We start from the raw sequence: 20,446 nt of genomic DNA on the forward strand, positions 1-20,446 counted from the left end.
TAAGTTGCAGGCCTCTCATTGCTGATAGATCAAGGCCCAACTCCTCATCAAATTACTCACTGGACCAAAAGTCACTGAACAGATGATGCATAGACCACAGCCAAGATAGGCTGATAATGGATAGCAGCTTTTGGAACTTGCCTAATGTTGGCCCCAGACACATCCTTTCCAACTCGGCCCCGATTAACCTGAGTCTTTAAAAAATCTCAAGAACTTATTATTCCAACTCACAAGCGTTTTCATGGAGATAAAGTGAAATCTGTGAATGCCAGTGACTTGAAATTTAAAAGAAAAAATAGGGAATGTTGGAAATACATCACAGTTCGCCAGCATCCAAAAGCCAAGAGACAACTTCACCAGCTGTGGTCATGAAGGCTTATGGCTGAAATGTTAACTCTTCTCTTTCCAATAGTGCTCAATGAATTGGAAAGCCTTTTAGAACTCGATCATCCAGTGCAAGAACATGTCAATTGCTGTTTTAGGAGCCTGAATTCTTGTACAGAGAATCACGTATTTTCCACTGAGACATTCAGCATAAACTCTCAAACACTCCCAGGGTAAGTACAGCATGAGGTTAGATACAGAGTAAAGTTCCCTCTACACTGTCCCATCAAACACTCCCAGGGCAGGTACAGCACGAGGTTAGATACAGAGTAAAGCTCCCTCTACACTGTCCCATCAAACACTCCCAGGACAGGTACAGCACGGGATTAGATACAGAGTAAAGTTCCCTCTAACACAGCCCCGAAACTGCCAACCTCGAAAAAGTGCCTGAAGTCTTCAATTTGCCATGTTAGTCTGAGCAAGGAATTGGACAAAGCTCACTATAATTCAATGCACACAGGTTCCTTACAATTGGGATTTTCACCCATATTAGCACAAGAACTTTCCACTGCCTTGGATAGCAGCTGGATGGTCTACTCTCAGATGTACAGTAAAAGATTCAAGTTGAGGACTGCAATCATTCAGCCCTTCAAGCTTGTTTCAACCATTCAATCAGATCTTGGCTGATCTGTATCCTTGTCCTTCCTGGTTCCATAATCCCCAAAATCGTTTCCTAACAAAAATATTTTGATCAGTGTTTTCCAGATTTCCATTCGCCTTTGTGTAAAAAGTGCTTCTTGACACTACCCCCAAATGGGCCTGCTCAAATTTTAAGGTTATGCAGTACACATGGTTCTGGATTTCCCCAGAGGAAATAGCTTCTCTCTGTCTATCCTACTGACTGCTTTAATCACCTTCAATACCTTAATTAGATCATTCCTTAATCATCTTTACTCAAAGGAATAAAAGTCAGAGTTTTATTTAATACTGCAGTCTTTATACTTCTTCTGTATTACTGACAAACTGCAACTGAGAGGGAGAGTGACAGCACATCACCAGAGCGCTTGCATGCTTTCTGCCTTATGAAACACATGGCACTACTGTGCCCACGTTTGTCACCCTGAGCGCCCAGGCTACATCTTAAGTGATGATCTACAACAGGCTTCATATTTTGTAACTGAAGTAATTTATTAAGCACATTCCACGTTAAAAGCTTAAACTGATAAACAATTTTCTGTACATTTATAACAGTCTTTATGAACTGTCGAGACACACGTACTTATTTCCACTGGAAAGTAGGCAGGGTTCAGAGGTTTCAAACATAATTACATGATATAATCATCGCATCCCAGCGCTTCCAGAGCAGTCGTACTGTCCCTTAACAGGGTCCACAGCTGTGAGCAGTAAGCATACTCGCAGAGTACAGCCAATGTCAAAACAGCTCCTTAATCCTCAGATCCTCGCATTCCTGCTACATGGTTCTGCAGCTGACAACTGAAAAAATTCCTTTGCAGTGACATACTGGGCACAGGACTTTTAAACAGGTCTTTAAATTAAAGCATTACAAAATATACACCTAAACACAAAGAAGACACCAACTGTGTGTGACTGCATGCCTTGTGTCTCAACGTGTAAAACACAAGCAGCTGAACCCCTTTCTCAGGGGGAGGGATAGAGAAAAAACACAGTACAGAATCTCAGCTTTGGCTGTGACAATGTTATATCCTAGATGCCAGTTTTCGATATACACATAAACCATAGAGGCAATACTTACAGGTAACTGCTTGTGCAAAGATAATGTTAGTTGAGATGTCTTAAAACAAAGCTTTCACTTTTACAAAATGTGTGCTCCAGTAAATCATAATGTTTCTTTTTGTTTGAAGGATGTGGGGAAGAGGAAGAAACATTTCTATATAATCTGAAGCTTGTCTGGCAGATAGGTAGCAGATGACCACGTCTGGTTAAAACACAAGGATATGGAATATGTACAAAAACAAAAGATATTCAACAAATACTTGGGCCAAGAACTGCACCTAACTATATACCAATAGGTGGGCGGGGTGGGGGGGGGGGGCGGGTGGAGTGGGGGTCAGAAGCAGCCTCTCTTATTAAATCAAGTTGTCTTCAAAATTCACTGGCTGTGTTACATAAATTAAAATTTCAACAGGGCTATTCTGCTTTTAAAAAATCTTTGAAAGGATCAGAGAAGTAATGTTAATGACCTGGGATGAGAATGCATTTTGCTTTAAATCACAGTAGTGACATTGGTTTGAAAGGGGAAGGGACACAGCAATTATGCATAAATACATGCTTTTCACAGTTAGTGCAATATAGCCCTCCATTAGTTTCAAGAACATTTGGGGAAAGAAAACAAAAATCCCATGAGAAGGTTCAAATAGGTTACTATACAATCAACACATGACGTTATATACAACTAGCTACATTCGACACAGCTCGAATTGCATGTAATCTTTGTATATAAGCAGCTAACACTTCTATTTACTGTTAGTAATATATATATAATATATATATAATATATATCATATATATATATATATAATATATAATATATATATATAATATATATATATATATATATAAAACCCCCTTTTCCAAAAAGCTCAAACTTTAGGAATTCATTCAATGCACTGTTTCCTTGTATAGAACATGCATCCATTTGTAATCTGAATGAAAGTGAGAAAGACATCCAAACTGAGAGGCCTCTTCACAGGTTTTGAGAGAATGATGCTTCCTAATACATACCGAAGCTTTGAGAAATTCTGCTTGTTGTTCTGGAACAATATGGCACCTAAACAAAGAAAGAAATGTCCCAACAAAATGACTTCTTCATCCCCTTTCCTCAGGGCAAAGTGCAAAGCGATACTGAATGAGCCAAATCCTTCCTCCAATCAAAGGTTTGGCAGCCTGTCCATTTAGAAGAACCCATTTCTGAAACACTTAGCTTTGGGAAACAGAGACTGCTCTTCTTTTCTGTACATAGTATGGCAGATGGCTAGGCTCCTCAAACACAAGTTCTGCTGTAAATGTCATTTCAGAATCCTCTGAGTAAAGGAAACACAGGGGCAGAGAAAGGGGGAGAGCAGGCGATGGGGCAGGGGGAGAGCAGGCGATGGGGCAGGGGGAGAGCACGCGATGGGGCAGGGGGAGAGCACGCGATGGGGCAGGGGGAGAGCACGCGATGGGGCAGGGGGAGAGCACGCGATGGGGCAGGGGGAGAGCACGCGATGGGGCAGGGGGAGAGCACGCGATGGGGCAGGGGGAGAGCACGCGATGGGGCAGGGGGAGAGCACGCGATGGGGCAGGGGGAGAGCACGCGATGGGGCAGGGGGAGAGCACGCGATGGGGCAGGGGGAGAGCACGCGATGGGGCAGGGGGAGAGCACGCGATGGGGCAGGGGGAGAGCACGCGATGGGGCAGGGGGAGAGCACGCGATGGGGCAGGGGGAGAGCACGCGATGGGGCAGGGGGAGAGCACGCGATGGGGCAGGGGGAGAGCACGCGATGGGGCAGGGGGAGAGCACGCGATGGGGCAGGGGGAGAGCACGCGATGGGGCAGGGGGAGAGCACGCGATGGGGCAGGGGGAGAGCACGCGATGGGGCAGGGGGAGAGCACGCGATGGGGCAGGGGGAGAGAACGCGATGGGGCAGGGGGAGAGCGCGCGAGCGAGAGAGATAGATTCTTGGGGTGTTGGTGGGGGGGGATGAAGGGGGGAAACGCATAATGTACTGTACTGATAGCTTGCTGGCTTCAATCTATCCACATCCACAGAAACCAGGTCACCACAACCAAACATGGCTCTTTGAGCATAGTCATCTTCAGGCTCCATATAGCCAATATCCAGTAGTAATTCCAGCCCCTGTGGAACAAACATAAGTACAGGTTGTGAGTATTTGGTTTCAATTGATCAACCCCTCTCCCCATATTTTATTTCTTTCCATTCCCGAGTGCAAAATCTAATTGGGCACTCCAGCGTCACAATGAGTGAGTGCTGCATTGTCAGAGATGCTGTCTTTCAGATGAGACAAATTGAGTTCCCATTCGCCCTTTCAGGTGGATGTAAAAGATCCTATGACAGTACTTGGAAGAAGAGCTGGCGAGTTCTCCCAGGTGTGCTGGCCAATATTTATCTCTCGTTCAACAACACAAAAACAAATTATCTGGTCACTTTCACATTGCTGTTTGTGGGATCTTGCTGTGCACAGACAGGCTATTGTTTTTGCTGCATTACAACAGTGGCTAGGCTTCAAAAAGTACTTCATTGGCTGCAAAGCACTTTGGGATGTCTTGAATTTGTGAAAGGCGCAAGTCTCTCTTTTATTTCAAATGATTGCAGGTCTATTAAAAAAACCAGCATGTTTAATGTACACAGCAGTGTGTTTATGAGGTCCAAGTCAAAAGTACTGCACAGTATGTTCACGAGCAAGTGTGCGAAAGCATACGCAAATGAGCATGTGAGCAAGGGTGCATCTGTGTGTTCCCATACACCCACATAGTTGTATTGGTCTTTGTGAAATAGTGTAGAGAATGGATTGGACATGCCATAGGCCCTGTTTGGACAATCTGATAAGTATGATGGATGGAAATATGCGAACATGGGTGTGCCACTTTCACTTTGCACAAATTGTAACACTCAAATTTCTTAATTCTCCCCAACAGAGATTCTCCTGACCAGCTTCTCCACTCCCCACCCTATATCCCAAAATCGCTAACAGGAACTATAACAGCATTAAATTCAATGGAATTCCTAAAAGAGAATTGCTGCACGGTTTTATTCCACACAGTTGGCTGGATTTGTGCAGTTATAATCATATTAACACAGGTATGTACATGATAAATTGAGGTGTCAGCCCACACTCACCTGGTAAGACTCCCAGTGTTTATTTGTATTCTTTCATGGGGTGCCAGTGTCGCTGGCAAGGCCAATATTTGCTGCTCATCCCTAAATGCCCAAGTCGAGAGGGTTCAAGTTCTATAATCTAGGCTAACACTCTAGTTTGGAATGTAGGAGCTCTGCATGGTCAGATGATCAGGGGAAGTTAAAAGATCCTGCTATGTTTTTGGATTCAGCAGTGGGCATATTTCCTGTAAGCAGACCTCAGATCTCTTATGAAGCAGAGTGTACTGGGTAAACATTCTGGGAGCCAAGAAAACCCTAGTCCCTGTACTTATTTACAGGAAATTAGCGGATATATCATCACCAAATGCTTACATCTTTCAGAAGATTGAACTACGTACTCTGCCTGGAAACAAACCCACAGATGATTGGTTGCTGAGATAACAGAAAACGATAGAAAAACTCAGCAGGTCTGGCAGCATCTATGGAGAGAGAAACAGTCATACAGACTCAAAACGTTAACTCTGTTTCTCTCTCCACAGGTGCTACCAGGCCTGCTGAGTTTTTCTATCATTTTGTGTTTTTATTTCAGATTTCCAGCATCCGCAGTATTTTGCTTTTATCTCGATGATTGGTTGCTGCCTGATTAGCAGAGAACCCTGTACTTGCCTTAGATACATGACCCAAATGTTTAGAGAGTGGAGACAGTAGCATCTCTGCTCTCTCAGGCTTACAATGGAATTTTATATTTCTACTCTTTTGGAAGTTGTTTGAGACTGTCGCCACCAGAAGTCCCATTCCATTCACACTGCAGAATCACTCTCCATTTACAATGTAGTACTGGTGTGAAGTTGAAACTACCTCTACCTCAAAGCCAAGCTGAACATAAATATCCTCAGCACCCATAAGACTCCCCAGCTCTAGCTGCTGAATCCTCAAATTTCTCCATTTTCTCTCTTATCCACCCTTATTCCCTCCCAGACTCACCTCCTACTCCCTTGACCCTTCTCCCATGAACTGCTAACCACCCTGACCTCCATATTAGTTATTAACAGCTCCCTCCCTTCAGTTACTGTCCTCCTCCCCTTCAACCATCACCCCCTCAACCCACCTTGTCCTTATAAACTACCGCCCCATCTCCAATCTCACTTTCCTCTCCAAAGCCCTTGAACGTGCTGTTGCCTCAAATCTGTTCTCGGCTTTCCTGCTGCTCTATATTTGAATCCATCAGGATTCACTCGTCACTGCAATGAAATAGCCTCCCAAGTCACAAATGACATCCTATGTGACTGTACTAAACTATGCCTTGTTCTTCGTGGCCTGCCTACAGTTTTTGACAGATTGACCACATCATCCTTCTCTAGTTCCTCTCCACCATCATCCAGCTGGGAGGGACTGCACTCGCCTGCTTCCATTTCTATTTATCCAGCGGTAGCCAGAGTATTACTTGTAATGGCTTCTCTTCCTGCTCCCGGCATCGTTAGCTCTGGTGACCCTAAATTCTCTCCTTGACCCCCTATTTCTCACCCACATGCTGCTCCTTGGCGACATCATCCAAATACATGACATCAAGCTCCACATGTGCACTGACAACATCCAGTTCCATCTCACCAACATCTCTCTCAATCCCTGATTCATCACTCTTTGTCCAACATCAAATACTGATGACCAGAAATTTCCACCAACTAAATATTAAGACTGAAGCCACTGTCTTTGGTCCCTGTAACAAACACTGTTCCCTTGCCACCAACTCCATCCTTCTCCCTAGTCACCATCTGAGACTGAAACAGACATTCGCAATCTTGGGGTCACATCTGACCTCGAGATGAGCTTCTGACTACATATGTGTCATCACATGTGCTGCCTACTTTCACCTATGTAGCATCATCAATCTCTGCCCTAGCTCATCTCATCTCCCACTGAAGCCCTCAGCTATGCCTATTAACTCTAGACTTGAATATTCCAATGCTCTCCTGGCTGGCTTCCATCTTCCACCCTTCATAAACTTGACCACGTCCAAAACTCCTGACTACCAATATCCTAAGTCACACTGGATCTTGTTCACCCATCAACCCAATACATGCTGACCTACATTGGCTCCCACTTAGTGCCTCTATTTTAAAATTCTCATCCCTTGTTTTCAAATCCCTCCAAGGTCTTTCCCATTTCCCATCTCTAGCCTCCTCCTGTTCTACAACCCTACCATCTCCATGCTCCTCTAATTTCAGCCCCTTGCTTATCCCTGATTTTAATCGCTCCACCTTTATCAGCCGTAACTTCAGCTGCCTAGGTCCCAAGCTCTGGAATTTCCTCCCAAATTTCTCTCCCCCCTCTATTCTCCTTTTAAAGACACACCTTAAAACCTACCTCTTTGACCAAGCATCTGCTCTAATATGTGGCTTGGTGTCAAATTTTGTTTGATGATGCTCCAGTGAAGCACTGTGGGATGTTTTACTACGTTAAAGGCACTATAGAAATACAAGCTGCTGTCGATGGAGCAAATGGGCTGTGCCAGATCTATGCAGAGTGTTTGGGGCTGAGTGCAAAGGCAAGAGAGCAAGAGGGGGAACTGTGATATAAATTTTATGTAGAAGCCTAATCACGATGTTTAGGAAGCCTGGGACACTAACCACGCAAACTGCTTATAAGTAACAATAGAAACTAGCTTCAGCAAGCAAAATCTTTTGAACTTATTCAAACCAAAAAAATAGCCAACTGCAAATTTTGCAATTTGTAATAAATGAAAACTAATACTAAACAAAATAGTTTGGGCCTGAGGTATTCAGGGTCCCACACACACACTGTTCCCAGCTGCTTCAAATAGCCAGTATTAGTGCATCAAGCTGATAAATGAGGAGTGCTCTTTTAGAAAAAAAGATTTCTTTTCCCAGATCTAATACATCTGGAATGCCACGTTCCGAAATGCAAGTTTCCTAATTGATGACTTTGATGTTGAGGCCTTTTGCCAGCTTAGGAGTTAGGGCTGAATGGATGAGCAGCAGTCTGGCTGAGAGCATTGAAACAAGGGCACATGATCCTTGTATCAGAACGTCAACTCCTCTCAAGGCTTTCTTTTAAAAATTCATCCCAGAACTCACACAGTGAACAAAGAACCTTTCTGTTTGCTGACAGATGAAACCCTGTGTAGTTTTACACCTTCACCATTTTCAAATACAGCTGCCACTAACACTGACATCCCTCATTCACGGCACTGGAGGTTGCGTTCAACACAAAACCACAAAAGGTTACATCCTCCAGGTGTGTCTCTTTATAAATTCATGGTTTGAGAACTCCCTATTAGCTCAGCTGGCAAATGTCTGACCTGGTAATGAACTGCAGAGAGTTGAAAAGACCCCGGTCCCAACTATTTGCAGGATCACAGCCAGGGTAGCAATAGGGATGCCTCAGACCATTTCCTTGCACTAAGTAAAAAAAAAAAATGGGGGGTGGGAAGGAGGGAAAAGGTGGAACTCAACCAAGGCTTCCAATCTTCAGGGGCCTCCTAATGGAAACGTGTCAGATCGGGTGCCCTATACAGTAAAATTTCCAACCAATTGTTGCTGAGCTTTGCACATCCAGAACGTCAGCTGATGCTCATAAAAGTGAAGCCCAACAATTATATTAATAACATCCCAGAAATACCAATCTCTTCCGAACAGTACAACACTAACAACTAATGCCTTCATACCTGTGCCCTCAGCAACATTTCAGTGTTAGCATTTTCGCCTCTGACTCAAATGTTGTGGGCTCAAATCCCACTCGATACTTGGTCACATATCCTAGGCTGATACTCCAGTGCAGTACTGAAGGAGTGCTGCGCAGTCAGAGGTGCTGTCTTTCAGAGGAGATGCTGCACCGAGACCCTGTCTGACCCCTCAGGAAAGATGGCAGTGCACTTTTTAAAGATGTTTTTTCCCCTCAACCAACATCACAAAAACAAATTATCCACTCATTATCTTAACGCTGCTTGTGGGAGCTTGCTGTGTGCAAATTGGCTGCCATATTTCCTACAACAGTGACTACACTTTAAAACTATTTTATCTGCTGTAAAGCACTTGGGGATTTCCTGAAAGACTTGCATTTCTAGAGCGCTTTTCATGACTGGAGGACATTCCAAAGTACATGAAAGCCAATTAAATACTTTTGAAGGGTAGTCATTGGTATAACTCAAAAAACAAAGCAGCTAATTTGTGAACAACAAGCTCTCTCAAACTGCCATGTGAGAATAACTACCATCAGTTTCAGCGAATGTTAGTTGAGGGACAAATATCAGGCAGGACACTGGATGAACTCCCCTTTCTCATCTTCAAATAGTGTCATGGGATCTTTTACGTCCACCTGAGAGGGTAGATGGCATCATGGTTTAACCTCTCATCCAAGCACAGCACCTCCCAACAGTGCAGCACTCCCTCAGTACTGTGCTGGAGTGTCATTTAAATTATATGCTTAAGTCTCTGAAGTGGGACTTGAACCCACAACCTTCTGGCTTAGAGGCCCACAGCTGACCTTTGAAAGGTAATATAAAAATGTAAGCTCTCTCTTTACCACCTGGAAGCTTTGATCTATTCTAAGGTAAAAGAAAGCGGTCCACACAGTTGAGCCTTCAATTTGTGAAACATTGCTTTTGTGAATCATTCCATATTTTGAACAGTCCAAGACTTGACTATTTTATTCAGCAAATATGTAGGTGCTGCTTCAGTGAACTGCCCTTGCCTCTAAAATTTCAAAAGGGCCAACAGCGCTATTAATATGGCTCCAAGTGCAACTTTTAAGAGAAGGCCTTTGCAAAATCATGAAATTAGACTGAAATCATCCCCCAAGTGGAATTAACAAGTCTGTGGTAACACCGCAGACACTGCCTGTACTATCTGCACACTGCTAGCAGACAAACCCAGCCCTCTCCTTCCCCACTTATGAATGCAACCGTTAAGGCCTATGCTATAATGGCCAGCCTGGCACTAGATCAGCTTTGAAGGTGATGCGATGGAAAATGTACTCATTTATTGCTGGCTATGAAATTCTGCACTAAAAGATCAAAGTCGAGATGCAAGGTGGGATAAGAACTACATTTTTGCAGGCCTGTGATAAAATAATGCCTTTTACTATTATTTTTATTGGCTATGCTTTATCCTTTGAACTTATTTTTGGCTGGTAATTAATTGGGCAAGAATCCATACCCTAAAGAATATACACAAAAAGAGAGAAAATACTGTCCCAGTGTTTCAGCAGTGAGATTTTAAAATAAATTGAAGTTTATTTTGATAAGGGACCATATTGTTAATCTCACAAGCAATGGCAAAGAGGGGGCAGGCTCAGTGCTTGGAGAAGGCCTCAGGTCAATGATGTGGGCAGTTTGCCTTTCTTCATTTTAGCACTTATCACAGGCAGCACAAGATGGCCCTCAGGAGGAGCCCTACAGCTCTGTGTGGCTCAGGTCTTTAAGTGAAGATTCAAAGCAGGATGGTCTTGTAGAAATGTCTAAGTTTTCCATGGTAGTTTTAGGAGTGATGTCAAATGGAGCCTGCTTCAACTTTGAGAGAGGTGAAACTTGTGGTTAAGACTGTGGCTTGGAAAAGACATTCTATTAGCAACCTGGAAAAGTCTATGTCTGGAGACAGGGTTACGAATAATGCAAAGGACAAGAGGGGGCTCTGCTCAGGTTGTTCTGAGAAACGGTTGAATTATCTGCCAAAAAATAGTCAGGAAAAGATTGAAATTGGACCACAAAATTAACTTTACCTCGAAGCTTGGATGTGGTGTGCCAGGCAGACTCCTGTGCTTCATAAGCTCTGGATATCATTTTCCTACTCCTCCCGCATTCTCCACCACACAGGAAGCAGGAGACAGAAAAAGAGCTTCCTGTTGCAGATAAATATCCTAAAGACCATTTTATTCCTCAAACCTTAGATCTCGGGCTGAGGCTTATCGAACAATAAGGAGAGAATTATGAGGAAAGCAATAGTAAAGTTGGTTTATGTGCAGGGAATTCTCACTAACAAACCTTACATTGGGGGTTCCACAAGTAACTGCTGTTATCCAATCTTTTTCTTTGCGTAGGGCAAACTCCAGAAATATGGAAAATTACTGGCAGTGTAGCCCTTCATTGGCTATGTCTACAAAAGGACGTCGACGAAAGTTTTCACTTGGCTCGAATTGAGATTTCTGTGTTGACAAGAACCCTGAGCTGGTAGAATATGACAACGCTGACTGGATTGTCATGTAAGCCATGCCTCTAGACTGTGTGTATGAAGAGGGTCCTGCAATATTTGGCTGCATCAACAGACATGATTGTGAGCACCTGAAAGTGAAGGAAGACTAAAAGAGAACACTATGCACTGGTACCTACAACCCTGGAGTCTGAATCATTCATGGAGCCACTTGTCTGCATCAAAGTAAGCTCATGACTTGTTGTACGAGGCTACCCCCTCTCAGTAAATTGCCTGATCGAATTGAAGCAATGTCGTCAACTGGAACTTTATTTCTTTAAGAAGTCTGCTTAGGAATCTGATTCCTATCAGAGAGATACTGCTAAACCTTTTGGGGGCCACAAAATAGTACAAACATAATCCTTCCTTTCCTGATCAACAGAAATGATCTCCCCCCTCCTATAACCCTTCAAGATCTGTGCACTCCTCTAACTCCAGTCTTTTGGGCATCCTTTATTTTCATTGCTCATCTTTTGGCAGTCTTGGTTTAAGGTGCCTAGATCCTAAGCTCTGGAATTGCCTCCCTAAACCTTTCACCTCTGTATCCTCCATTAAGACTCTCCTTAAAACCTAGTTCTTTAACCCAAATTTTAAAAACAAATCTAACTTAATATCTCCTTATGCAGCTCAGTGTCATTTTGTTCTTTGATAATGCTCCTGCGAAGCACCTTAGGGCTATTTACTGTTAAAGGTGCTATATAAATGTAAGTTATCATTACACTGCAAAAGATAGACGGCTGGCTCAAAATGTAAGAGACAATCGGTGTCAAAGACCTAGTCTCTTCAAGACCAATACTACGCTGGTCTGACCAACAATTCCTGTGAAACGTAGTGAGTTTGTAATGAAAACCAAGCTGCACGAGGCTCTTTCCAAAAGGAATGGGCTGAGAAGCCAGGTTGAAAGTGATACAATACCACATTGTACTTGGAAGAACATTAAAGGCATTGACCATGGTTAGCTCACATCTTCACTTTGTGCAGTTTTTGAAACCTGAGACTGTTTTAACCATTAATTTCACCTATGAAATGATACAAACAAATGACATAAAAGTGGACAAGCCTTCAATGAAAACACAATAAAAACATTACCAAATAGGGGCAAAGACAGGTCTCCTCTACATTGGAGAGACCAAACGCAAACTGGGCGACCGTTTTGCGGAACACCTGCGGTCTGTCCGCAAGAAAGACCCAAACCTCCCTGTCGCTTGCCATTTTAACACTCCACCCTGTTCTCTTGCCCACATGTCTGTCCTTGGCTTGCTGCATTGTTCCAGTGAAGCCCAACGCAAACTGGAGGAACAGCACCTCATCTTCCGACTAGGCACTTTACAGCCTTCTGGGCTGAATATTGAATTCAACAACTTTAGATCTTAAACCCCCCTCCCCCCATCCCCACCCCGTTTCTTTTCCCCCCCCCACCCGCCTTTTTTTTCAATAATTTATATAGATTCTTCTTTCCCCACCTATTTCCATTATTTTTAAATCTAAAACTAAAACCTTTAGTCTTTCCACCCCACCCCCACTAGAGCTGTACTTTGAATATCCTGTCTTGCATTCTTAATTAGCACTTTTCTCAGACAAAGACCACCACCTTCAACACCTCTTTGACCCTTTTGTCTCTGACATCTTTTGATTATCTGCTCACACCACACCCTCAATGTGTCTCTTCCCCCCCACCCACCTTAAACCAATTTATATTTCTCCCTTGTTGAAACTATGCTTCAGTTCTGCTGAAGGGCCATGAGGGCTCGAAACGTTGACTGATTTCTTCTCCGCCGATGCTGCCAGACTTGCTGAGTTTTTCCAGGTAATTCTGTTTTTATTTTGTTTTGGATTTCCAGCATCCGCAGTAGCTTTTAGCTTTTTGTTTTTAGCAAAGACAAACTGCCGCTTTAATGTCAGAACGCAAGGTTGGGAAGCCTCATGCTGATGACATCAGAGCAACTTAAAAGATCAAAGGGAACGGTCACCCACGGAAGAACATCTTGTCCTTTGCAATTCCACTTCTCTCCGACCTTTCCCCTGGTTTGCAGAATGTTGCATCAGCTTTACCTATTCCCAGTGTGCAGATTGTCAAGAATGAATAAACAATTTTTTTTCATCCAAAGGCACAATATGTTCTTGTATGGTCCTATGTCTATTGTGTACTGTTTTCATTGGAGCCTCCATAGTGTGAGTGGTGATTTTGAATATGTGCTATAAAGACAACTCCAAATACACAAAACACTTGCAATAAAAATAACAAACACATTGAATGGTGTTCACCACACATGGAATAACCTCAGGCTACAGACATGTAACCACATCTGCCTCTTTGACAGGGAGAAGCTCAACCTTACTTGGCATATTTGCCAAATAGAATCGCTACAGTGGCCCTTCCATCTGGTTCAGAGGAGTGTTTAAGGCATCAAACCAGGTAATGAAAGGCACTGATTTCTGGCCAATCACATCTCCTGGGGTTCACTGGTTAATGAACTAACTTAGTTGAAGAACAACTATTTGCAGTCAGAGAAACCAAAATGCAAGGCTTTTTCTATGTTTTCCAGTTACAGCACAATTCAGGAGTGGCAGGTTATCATATGGGAACAATTTTAATCAGGTTACAGCAATGAAAATGAATTCAACAGCAAGGAATGAAAAATTCATTCTTAGCCAAAAGCTGTCACGAATTATGTTCTGAACTGCATACTATTTCCTTTGACAGCTGAGAAAGGAGTGTGGAGTGCAGGCAATAGTGTTGAATTGGGACTGCTAAAACTGAAGCTTCACTTTCTATGAAAATGTATATAATTGCAACCAAGGCCCACATCGGTTTCTGTTGGAATGCAGTGCGCTGTGCAGAACTACCACCCATATCCTTAACAAGACTAAAGTTCATCTGGCCAAAGGAAAAGACTGTACATAAGTTTCCAGGTGGCATATCGAATGCAGCCATAGGTGTGGGAAACTATCAGAGCCACCAGTTCAGTTTGCTCCATTGGAAAAAGAAATACATTCAAGAGCTCATTTAGTAAAGGCAAAGTGTAACAGATATACAGAGCAGGTGGAGTTGTATGGAGTTAGCCGATTGTGGTCAACAGGAGGGAAATCAGCCAACGTTTCCATTCTCCCTTGTTATCCAATGAATTCTGCCTGGAAGTACTGCATGGACATCAGTGGAGGACGGAAGCAGACTCAGCTGCCCACTGCCTTCACACAGAAAGGATGGTCAACTGGGACAGGTGACAGGGTCACCAGGGCTTGTGGATCTGCACTCTAGCATGAATACAGGAGGGCTGATAAATCAACCATTTGTATTTGACAGTTTAACACATTTGGGCTATGGCATTGATTTCACACAGGCTACGTAAAGAATTCTAGTGGATGAATTCAGTGGCTCTAAGAAATGTGCCAAGCTAAGTTCAAGGCAGCTCACCTTTGAACAACTAGAAATTCCTTTTGTGAAACTGATCCATTTTCTGTAATTGTTATTTTTTGATTTCCAATCTGCTTTAGTTTGTCTATCACTATGAGGCACTACACTCAGGAGCTTGGTTTGTTAGCATATAAGATTAAGAAATTTCAGAACATTCTACAGGCCAAAATTCAGTTTGAGGTCTGTGAAGTTATGAAAAAGCGTTGACCTCTTTAAAAACATACATCTTGTGTCAAGTAAAACTTGAGCTGTTCTTATGCATTAATATACATCGCTGTACAATACTGTGGCAACTTCTTGGAAGGAGGCGAATGAATAAAGTGGAGTTGCTCCATTGGGTACAGATAGTATTGACAGAGTTTATATCCCAAGTGATGCGAGAGTATCCTTAGAACCTCTATCAGCTTGCAGTGGTATCCTTCCTGCTCCAGGTCCTGAATTCACTTGTGTGCCACTATAAGACTGTGAGGATGCACAGGGGGTTCTAGTGCCCACATCTCCATTCACCGAAATACATGTAGCAGCCCAGGCTGCTTGTATTCCTGCTGCTTAGGGAGTTTCAGGGCCTCTGTATAAGTTTGGTTTCCTGATAGAGATCTATGGGAGCGGTATGCGCTTGGGGAAAGGGGGTGAGGTTGAGAGTGCCACCAAATAATGGGCCATTCCTGTGTGGTTTGGAGTTGATGGAGAGGAGGTGACATCAAACAGTACCATGCAGACTGGCATGTTGTAAAGAAACAAAGTGGAAGAACGCAAGACCAAAATAACAGGCATGTGGGCCAGAGAGCAAGCATTTTAAGAGGATAACTGAATTACAGCTAGGGTATATATCTACCTACTGTTAGCAAACATTTCAATCACATGTTTGCTATAGAGGTCTTTGTTCTCCTGAGAATAAGGTGAACATGTATGTTGTGACTATATTCATGTGAATTTATAGGTCACACATGGTCTTGCTGTCCTCCAGACAGCGAAGGTATAGATGAAGACACGACCAGAACATGGCAGTAATTAAGGTCTAGAATCACTTTGGAGCTAGGCTGTCAGGAACCAGAATTAATGCAGGTAGCATTCATAACAGAGCAGTCAACAGTGGGCATCCTGGATCTCAGTACCATGAGGTTGAAAGCCGGTGGAGTAGAGTGGAGGATGGAAAGGACTTTTGGAGTGTCATGGGGAAGGAGGAAGAGCAGGTTATACAGATACTACTTAAGATGCGTGGCAGGTCAGATGATCGGTCAGAATATAAAGAACGGCAGAGAATGACTAAAAGATTAATCAGGAGAGAGAAATTAGAGTATGAGAGGAAAGCTAGCTAGAAATGTAAAAATGGGTATCAAGGGTTTCTACAGGTATTTAAACAGGAAAAGTGTAAATAAAGTGAGTGTTGGTCCTCTAGAGAGAGAATGGAGGGTTAATAGTAATAATTAATGAACAAATATTTTGCTTGTCTTCATTATAGAGGACACAAAAAACATTCCAGTAATAGCCGTAAATCAGGAGGCAGAGGGGAGAGGGGAACTTGGTGAAATTACAATCACTAGGAAAGCAGTACTGAGCAAACTGATGGAGCTGTGGGCTGGCAAGTCTCCGGGTCCTGATAGGCTTCATCCTAGGGTCTTAAAAATGGCGGTTAATGAGGTAGCAGATGCGTTGGTGTTAATTTTCCAAAATTCGCTAGATTCTGGAAAGGTTCCATCAGACTGGAAAGTAGCAAACCTAACCCCTCTATTCAAGAAGGGAGGGAGGCAGAAAACAGGAAACTATAGGCCAGTTAGCTTAATGTCAGTAGTGGGGAAAGTGTTAGAAATTATCATTAAGGAGGTCATAGCTGGGCATTAGAAAAATTCAAGATAATCGGGAAGAGTCCGCATGGTTTTATGAAAGGGGAATCATGTTTAACCAATTTATCGGAGTGCTTTGAAGGAGTAACATGCTGTGGATAAAGGGGAGCCTGTAGACGTACTGTACTTGGATTTCCAGAAGGCATTTGATATGGTGCCACAACAAAGGCTATTGTGGAAAATAAAAGCTCATGGTGTAGGAGTTAACATATTAACAATGATAAGATTGGCTGGCTGGCAGGCAGGCAGAAAATAGAGTGTACACATAAATGGGTTTTTTGCGGATTGGCAGGATGTGACGAGTGGAATCCCGCAGGGGTCTGTGCTGGGACCTCAATTTTTTACATTTTATATCAATGACTTAAGATCAAGGGAGTGAAGACATGGTAGCTAAATTTGCAGATGACACTAAGATAGGTAGGAAAGTATGTTGTGAAGAGGACATAGGGAGGTTGTAGATGGATATAGATAGGTTGAGGGAGTGGGCAAAAATCTGGCAGATGACGTGTAATGTGGGAAAATGTGAAGTTGTCCACTTTGGCAGGAAGAATAAAAAAAAGCAGAACATTACTTAAATGGAGAACGACTGTAGAATTCTAAGCTGCAGCGAGATCTAGGTGTGTTAGTACATGGGTCCCAAAAATTAGTTATTTGCTGTATCTGCATACTAAGGCTAATGGGATGCTATCCTTTATTCAAAGAGGAATTGAACATAAAAGTAAGGATGTTATGCTTCAGTTATACAGGGCATTGGTGAGACCACATCTCAAATAGTGTGTGCAGCTTTGCTCTCCTTATTTAAGGAAGGATGTAAATATGTCAGAGGCAGTTCAGAGAAGGTTTACTAGACTGATACCTGGAATGGGGAAAGGTTAGACATACTGGGCTTGTTTCCACTGGAGTTTAAAAGAGCGAGGGGTGACTTGATTGAAGTATTTAAGATCCTGAACAGTTTGACAATGTGGACATGAAAAGGATGTTTCCTCTTGTGGGTGAGTCCAGAACTAAGGGGCACTGTTTTACAACTAGGAGTTCCCCTTTTAGGACAGAGAATGAGGTGAATTTATTTTCTCTGAGGGTTGTGTAACTTTGGAACACTCTGTTCTGTGGAGGCAGGGTCATTGAAAATTTTAAGGCGGAGGTAGATAGATTCCCTTGCCTAACAAGAATCTAAGGTTATCAGAAGTAGATGGGAATGTGGAATTCAAAACACAAACAGATCAGCCATGATCTTATTGAATGGCAGAGCAGGCTTGAAGGGCCAAATGGCCCTCTTGACCTCCCCGCTCCGATACAGAACTCTTTAAACAAAGAACGCAAGTTCACACCCTGAAACGCCCAAGAGCCACACACACGTAACCACAGTTGGGGGTGGGGGTGGGGCTGGTGGTGGTGGCGGTGGCAGGGGGGTTGCTGGTGGTAATGTCATTGGATCCGCAATCCAGAGGCCCAGGCTAATATGCTGGTGACATGGGTTCAAATCCCACCACAAAAGCTAGTGGAAGTTAAATTCAGATTAATAAATCTGGAATTGAAAGCTAGTCTCAGTAATGGTGATCATGAAACAACTGTCCATCATAAAACTCATCTGGTTCATTAATGTCCTTTTGGGGAGGGAATCTGCCATTCTAGTCTGACCTACATGTGACTCTTAACGGTCTAGCAAGTGACTCAGTTGAATCTATCCGCTAGTAATGTGACTTTGACAGTAATGTCAAAAAGGAATTAAACCAGACAGACCACCCGATATCTACCTAGGCACCGGAAACGACGAGCAAACCTAGCCCCGTCGACCCTGTAAAGTCCTCCTTATTAACATCAGGGACGGGGAAGTCTTCTGCCAAAAGTGGGAGAGCTGTCTCACTGTAAGAGCTGTAAGGTATGACTTGGTGGGTATTACTATGTCCTAGACACCACCATCGCCATCCCCCGGTATGTCCTGTCCCACTGGTAGAACAGATCGAACAGAGGTGGCTGCGCAGTGGTACACAGTCAGCAGGGATAAGCCCTGGGACTCAACATCGACCCTGGACCCAGTGAAGTTTCATGGCATTGGGTCAAATATGGGCAAGGAAACCTCCTGCTGATTACCACCCACCGCCCCCAATACCCAACCCCTCAGCTAATGAATCAGTGCTCCTCCATGCTGAACATCACTTGGGGGAGGCACTGGGGGTGGCAAGGGTGTAGAATGTTCTCTGGGTGGGGAACTTCAATGTCCATCACCAAGAGTGGCTCGGTAGCACCACTACTGACCAAGCTGGCCAAATCCCAAAGGACATAGTTGCTAGACTGGGGAGGGAACCAAGGGGGAAAAACCTACTTGATGTCATCCTCACCAATCTACCTGTCACAGATGCATGTGTCTATGACAACATTGATAGGGGTGACCACCACACAGTCCTTGTGGAGACAAAGGTCCCCTTACCTAAGGAAATATATACTGGCATTGGAGACAGTCCAGAGAAGGTTCACTAGGCTGATCCCAGGAATGGAGGGATTGTCTTATGAGGAGAGGTTGAGTAGGTTTGGCCTGTACTCATTGGAGTTTAGAAGAATGAGACACATTGAAACACATAAGATTCTTAGGGGGTTTGATAGGGCAAATGCTGAGAGGTTGTTTCCCCTTGTGGGACAGTCTAGGACCAGAGGGCATAACCTCACCGTAAGAGGGCACCCATTTAAAACAGAGATTAGGAGGAATTACTTCTCTTTAGAATCTGTGGAATTCTTTACCACAGAAAGCTGTAGGGGCTGGGTTGTTAAGTATATTCAAGGCTGAGATAGACAGATTTTTAATCAGTGAGGGAATCAAGGATTATGGAGAAAAGGCGGGAAAGTGGAGTTGAGGATTATCAGATCAGCCGTGATCTCATTGAATGGCAGAGCCGACTCAATGGGCTGAATGGCCTACTTCTGCTCCTACATCTTATGGTTTTCACATTGGGGATGCCCTAACTCATGTTGAATGGCACTATCACCATGCTAAATGATTTCAAACAGATCTAGCAACTCAAAACAGGCCATCCCAAGAGGTGCTGTGGACCATCAGCAGCAGCAGAATTGTATTCAACTATAATCTGATACTTCATGGCCTGGCATATGCTCCACTCTACCATTACCACCAAGCCAGGTTCAGCCCTAGTTCAATAAAGAGTGCAGGAGTGCATGCCAGGAGCAGAACCAGGCATACCCAAAAATGAGGTGTCAACCTGGTGAAGGCACTGGATACTGCAAAGACTATGGGTCCTGACAACATTCCGGCAATGGTACTGAAGGCTCGTGTTCCAGAGCTTGCCGCGCCCCGAGCCAAGCTGTTCCAGTACAGCTACAACACTGGCATCTATCCAGCAATGCGGAAAATTGCCCAGGTACATACATCCTGTCCACAAAAAGCAGGACAAATCCAACCTGGCCAATTACTGCTCCATCAGTCTACTCTCTATCTTCAGCCAAGCGATGGAAGGGGTCGTTGACAGTCAATGGGAATCAGGGAGAAACCTCTCTGCTGGTTGGAGTCATACCTAGCACAAAGGAAGATGGTTGTGGTTGTTAGAGGTCAATCATCTCAATCCAAGGACATCGTTGCAGGAGTTCCTCAGGGCAGTGTCCTCGGCCCAACCATTTTCAGTTACTTCATCAATGACCTTCCTTCCATCATAAGGTCAGAAGTGGGGATGTTCGCTGATGATTGCACAATGTTCGGCACCATTCGTGGCTCCTCAGATACTGAAGCAGTCCGTGTCCATATCCAGCAAGACCTGGACAACATCCAAGCTTGGGCTGACAAGTGGCAAGTAAC

General features: G+C 43.7%; 1 protein-coding gene across 2 annotated transcripts in view; it reads right to left on the reverse strand.

Moving 5' to 3' along the window:
* Positions 1–2,930: 2,930 nt before the first annotated feature.
* LOC144673661 (F-box/WD repeat-containing protein 11) overlaps positions 2,931–20,446 on the reverse strand; it is a 165,317-nt gene continuing 147,801 nt past the window's right edge. For both annotated transcript variants that reach the window (XM_078535387.1, XM_078535386.1), the window contains one exon: positions 2,931–4,201. The gene's annotated coding sequence lies outside the window, so the exon portion shown is untranslated. The remainder of the gene's footprint in view (positions 4,202–20,446) is intronic.

Source organism: Cetorhinus maximus, unplaced genomic scaffold, assembly GCF_964194155.1.
Source record: "Cetorhinus maximus unplaced genomic scaffold, sCetMax3.hap1.1 HAP1_SCAFFOLD_425, whole genome shotgun sequence".
Taxonomy (NCBI): Eukaryota; Metazoa; Chordata; class Chondrichthyes; order Lamniformes; family Cetorhinidae; genus Cetorhinus; species Cetorhinus maximus.